The sequence below is a fragment of the Tigriopus californicus genome, chromosome 5, assembly GCF_007210705.1.
Source record: "Tigriopus californicus strain San Diego chromosome 5, Tcal_SD_v2.1, whole genome shotgun sequence".
Lineage (NCBI taxonomy): Eukaryota > Metazoa > Arthropoda > Copepoda > Harpacticoida > Harpacticidae > Tigriopus > Tigriopus californicus.
The window spans coordinates 4910773-4916998 of record NC_081444.1 but is presented as its reverse complement, the minus strand read 5'-3'; positions in this window follow the sequence as shown (position 1 = coordinate 4916998).

Below are 6226 nucleotides of genomic sequence, written 5' to 3'. Positions count from 1 at the left end.
GAGATTCGCTTCTTTTCAATTTCTGTGAAAGAGAACCACCGAGAACCGAGGTCTACGGAGCGGACGACCAAAGAGCAGCCATCCATCGAGAACTCGCTCAACGCAAAGGAAAGAATACGAGCCAACTATCCAACCATCCCATGGACGTGGTTCTTTCTTCTGGCCTTATGCGTGTGGCCACCCGTCAATCCACAAAGACCCATCGGAGAACGAGGCACTTTTGTAGTTAGGGTCTTCGACTTTGGTCAGGGAATGTGATATCGAAACGGTCCATCATCTGGCCTCTCAATTACTTGCCATTAATAACATCGTCTGACTGTCTACCCATCCACAGTGTTATTGTCAGAAACGGCTAACAGTCAGACACTTTCAGGAAATGACTGCAAGATTTCTTTGCACTGCAGTACATGGCATGATGTTCGTTCATACTCATGAACCAAATACAATGATTAGAGGGTGAGACAATAAACTCGAGTTGTATGTAATATCGTTAAAAGGGTAGATGCTCACCTTGATTTTTTCCACTCAGGATCGTAGTTGGTGTGTAGTAACTGGAGCCAGACTTAACTATCAGTTCCTTAGGGCTGAACCAAGCCTTCAATCCATCAATAAATGTTTCACACGGTAGGGTTGGGTAATTTCTTAAACCATCCCAAGATGTTCTTTTAGCTCGAGCAGATCCATTCACAGAATGTTAATTATTGGAAAGAACCACAATTCCTCTTTGATTGGTGGACAAACCAATTCCCTACGTGAAAAGAGAAAAGAGTAAAAATTGCTCAAAACCCGATTTTTTAAACAATTTTACTGGCGAATTTTACACCTGAACATTTTAGAGTATAATGTTAATTTTAGTTTTATTCACCGTTTATAGCTTGCTGCCATTTACTAATTCATTATTGAATTGGTTCCCAAGTGTGTAAATCATGACCTAATTTTTCAGTTTCCAGTGGAGTATTCGCCTGTACTAAAACCTTAGACGAGGAATAGGTTCAAATGTATGGAACATTTCAAAGACCGTCAATAAGGAATAAACACAAGTTGAAAGCAAAGAGCCAAAAAATATCTTTAAGCTGGAACTAAAGATCTTGACAGGTGATTCTGATTTTCGTGTCAAACGCGGAGAAAGCAAACCAGAACTATAATCATAAAACAACTAATAACCAGAATAAGTGCTTTTGGGTGGAATTTGATTAATCATAATGCTGCTTTATTACAGAGAAATTTCGCTCCATCCTCCATGAACAGAATTATTTCTAAGAAGTACAAAACCTTTCCAGTGATTTCAGCCGACTAACAATACAATGAAACTTGATTTTGAAGCCATTTCCTGAAGGGTAAATCAATAATATAACCTTTTTCTTTCGGATCCGGTTCCCATTTTCTAGCATGAATTAATTGTTCTTAAAGGTCCTAGGTTTTGCAATAAGTTAAATTTAGATGTCTTACTAAATGTCAAATACCGTACATCCCAAGCGATGCAAAAGGGGCCAATGTTACGTCTAATATGATGCTGAATATTTTTTGACTATAACGTATGCACATCTTTGAAGGTTTCGTAATACATATTTACAGTAGTCCCCACGTTTCAAAAATGTCCAGGAACAATGAATTTTCTATAAATTATAAATAACCCCTTTTTCTTGTTACAACGAAGTTTTGCAATTGCCATAGTGCAAATTTTATCCATCAAGTGAGTCACGTGAATTCATCCGCATTTTTGATGCCTCCAATAATGACATAAATGTCAATAAGATGCCATTTCTCTGATTCGGAAACTATTGAAAATATCTAGATTTTGTTCTTTTTCAGCTTCAATGGAAAATGTCCTCTGAACGGTATATTGAATGTGTGAACGCAGAGCCCAGGAAAAAGTAATATCGGCCTTATGACCAGGATATGTAAGGATCGTACGTTGATTTATTCACTTTCCGAGGCCTTCCTTGTCCGTCCGTCCCCTTCTGAGTTCCAAGGCTGTGAAATATCCACGGTCGATAAGGCGGCCTTTCGGGGTTTCGGGATGCTAATAGAACGGCTCAAAATTGTAATCTTAACGGAGCTGAGCGTGGGGGAATAAGACCGACGATAGGAAATGACAAATTGAAGCCGAAGTATACAGACGTGAGGTGAATGAATTAATCTTGAATCGGGAACTTGAAGACCATGTCATTTCTTGCTCAAAAAATGACACCGCTTCAAATTTGTACACACGAGGCAGGAATGTTGTCGTAAGATCCAAAATATTGGACACGAAGGTCTTTAAGAGTTCCCTTGAGAACCGAACTATTTTGGTCAGAACGTCCCCAAGGACAATGCGAACAAAGGTCGGTTATTCAACTTCTCTGAAGACTTTACTTTTCAAATGGTACAAATTGTCTCCAAAACCAGGTCGTTAGAGGAAAATAAAGTCCTTGTGCTCTTGAAACATGTACTCGTACGTATATCTGAGCCTTGTTCTGAATATTTAGAATGTGACAGAATCGACACGACCTTCTATCCCCTCCCCCCCCTTCCCCATACAAAAAAAAGATTTTTGTTCCTTTTCCGGGTTTCCGCGTGGTGCGTCGAAGAAACGCAAATCTGTCGAGCGTCTTCCACATTCCGATCTGACTTTGAAATGAACCCTGTGGGAGACTCGAGCCATTTTTCAGCCGTCGCAACTCCTTCATTGAATCCTTGGCAAAGGCATTCTTGGAACAGGGAGGAAATGATAGCCTATGATCAGGCTTTTGCCGGATAGTTTGGCGTCTTTTCACTCTCCTCCGGTGATTTTAGTCATTTCGCTATGTACCGAGTTTTTCTTTGTGCCCGAACATGAATGAAATGGAGCGGGCCAGGATCAAGCTAAATGGCGATAAAAAAGGCGAAAAAAGCCTATGAGTATTGTACTGCGCGTAGTAAAGACAAGGGCCTTAAAGAGTGCTTCAAGTACGGTGAGGATCAAGGGCAGGGAACATATTGGAACGCACGCAAAAGCTCATTATATAGTGGTGTGAAGGGGACATTGGAAGTCAATGAATCATCACTTTCTGGGTCAAGGAGCTCAAATGCCTCTTCAGAGGGGCGAATCCATCTCCAATAAGGTTCAAGAGAAAGACTCTTGCTAAGTTCCTGGTTCTTGGCCTGATTTGTCCCGAAGACTCGGAGGAGCAACTCCAAAGTGCGGGAATGACAAAATGAGCTTCCGTGAAGCCAAGTGGGCCTAATCTCATTACTTATTCATGTGACAATTGAGTTGGACACACAATCCGCCTTCCAATCAGACACTCTCAGCGTTCAGTGGGTTGGTAAATAAAGTACGGAATTAAAAAGGAGTTCCATGTTCTATTGTTCCAGTTCTAGGAATGAAGCTCTCCGATACCGATCACAGATCAAATGAATTGAGAATGGTCTAACATAAGCGAATTTAGACCTCAGGGGCCATGGACGTTTGACTTATTGAGGATTTGTATTATTTTCAGCGACCATTATGATCGGAAAATAAAGTCGTTTAAAATGTCACCGCAAAAAAGACACTACCGTGGACAGATCATGGGTAAATAAGGACGGAGCTTTTTGGTGTTTTATCGTGAGAGTGCTGGTGTGGAATAAACTATAATAACTTAAGGTCGGAAAAATAACTTCGTCATTCGAGATGGTTGTCAAAACCCGTTTTCCTTACAGTAGCAACTCTTCACGTGAACTTGTGTGCAGACAACTACTACTCGCATTCAAATCTTTATATCTAGGTTTGCCCACGACGACAAAAAAAGTTATTTTTCGTAATAGTAATTTTTAGTAATTTTTTTTTAGTAATAATCTTTATTGCGACTCCTGTTCATGTCAGATTGTAAAATGTACAAAACTGTATCTATAAAATCATCAACCTACAAAAATGTTTACACGAATAAAAGAACGAAGTGGTCAGAATGATAAAATAGTTGACTAGATGATCTCAGCAGAGATGACTAGAGTTGGTTTGACAATAACTATATGACTTTAGCTATAATTATTTATCCTTCATTGACAAATATTTCTCAAGCTTTGAAACTAAGTGCCGAAAGACCCTTAAAAGCAAAATAGTAAAAGAGAGTGGCAAAAAATTCTTACAAGTGTGTTTTAAAGAAGTTGAACTACACAAGAATATGTCAACCTATTCCTCTTAGTTCTTCGGTTTCAAAATTTGCCCAAAATACATCATTATGATCAAACTGTGACATTGCAGCCTCTATCAATAGAATCTTTCTTATTTTTCCTCTTTGAGTAACTTTTCTCTGTTTTCTAAATTATGGCTAAGTGAGTAAACACAGTTGAATTTAATTTCATCCTAGGAAAACCAGTCAATGAAATCATCGATCAGTTCTTCCACCTCATCTTTTCACATCTTAACCACCTCCCGTCCAACTCCCATGACTCCCATAATTGGAACCCAATCATTTTCTCCCCAAGTAACCACATACTAGATCAAACTCGTATCTCTAGTAATGTCCAGCATTAATCAGTATGCCACACAAGCAGCGACATGATTGTTTCCCTCAGCAGTATTGGATAACCTGAAGTTGTAACGTTTACTCCTAGCGTGAGATAGGTCCATCAACCATGTGGTTGATACGAAAAAAAACGAGACGAGAAGCTGACTCAGATTAGTTTTGAACTCTGGGGAGGGAAATCTGGCAAGACGAGTGTCTCATTAGCATGGAAACAAGCGTCGATGCCACTGATGAGACGTGGTGATCACTACCAAGTGATAAAGTCGCTCGCTCATGATGGCAGATCGTCTAGAGCATTCTTGGAAAACATTATCCGAGGAAAAGATGAGCTAACTAATTCGGAAGAAACGAACGAACGAACGAACGAACGAACGAACGAACGAACGAACGAACGAAAGAAGGAGTTCGGGAAAAATCCTTATCTCGGCTCGTTCTTCGATCCTGGCAATGGGTTAATTGCGCCAGAACTCGACGTCTATTTATTTGCCATGATCAGGAGAGCACATATTTCTTCGGAAGAGAGATTTTCAAACGCAGATGAACTCTATTCAAAAGATGAAGCCACCCTTTTCGTCAAAGTTGAAAATGTTCACAAGCTTCACTGGAAATTACTGGAATAGTAAACGAAATTTCAGCCTGCTCCGTATGTACAAGTTTCCGATTGTCAGATGCCAGATATTATTAATCATTCTTTTTCGTTACCGACTGCGCCATGGAAGGTTTGAATTAAAATCACTTTATTAAGCCATATCCATCAACTTTTCCCTTGCACCCCCAAAGAATCACAAACTCGTTTCATCCCCATCTTGTCGATCTGTCCACGCAGGGTAGTTGATCAAACACATTATAGATTTATCAATAGCATATAATAACAAATCACTACTTTTTTTTTTGTTTGGCTTTTCAAGGGCTTTTCTAACCGCTACAGGGAATGTAATCCCCTGTACTATTAAAATGAAAGGTTATAAGTCGTCTATTTATTACCTTTCAATCTTTATATGATACTTGGTCTACCAACGAATTTGAGTTGGCAGACTGAGCTAGTCCTTGAATGTAGGGTTGATCTGGAATGCTATCTAAAATTTTGTCCCAAGTCTTACTTGAAAGATGCTACCGGATCAACAAGGCCTGTTTTCTCTACGAATATTAGAGGGAAGCAAATTAAACAATGAAGGAGCCCGAGAAAGAGAAAGTGGACTTCATTGTTCGAACAAGCCTGGATTCTCGAGGGCTTGAAGGTGCTCTCAAAACGCACATTAAGCATCGATGGTCACTAGAATTGACCCTAAATCCTAGGTTGGGACAAAGCTCATGGATGCTTTTGAAGACGTGCAGTATCAGATACCTTTCGTACCTTCTCTGAACTCTCTCAATCCTGTGATGTTCCTAGTGAAACATTTTTGGTATTGTTCGACTTTTTGCAAACCTGCTGACCTACTCATTGGAGTCCAAATGGGTGAAACATATTCAAGATGTGGCTGAACAATCGACTTGTACAGAATTAGCATCGTGATGCTATCTCTGGACTTAAACGTGCGATATATCCAACCACACATTTGAAAAGCTTTACCCACCTTCAACTGGATATGCTCATCGAACTTTCCATTATTTTGGAGGACTACACCGACATCTTTCATAGATGAGACCTGCTCAATATCTTTACCTCCATTATCTATAAGTGGATCGGAGTAATCAAAGGCATTGACCCGAAGGTCATTGAGAGGAATTTCATTCCGTTCAGGAAACGTTTAGATGCT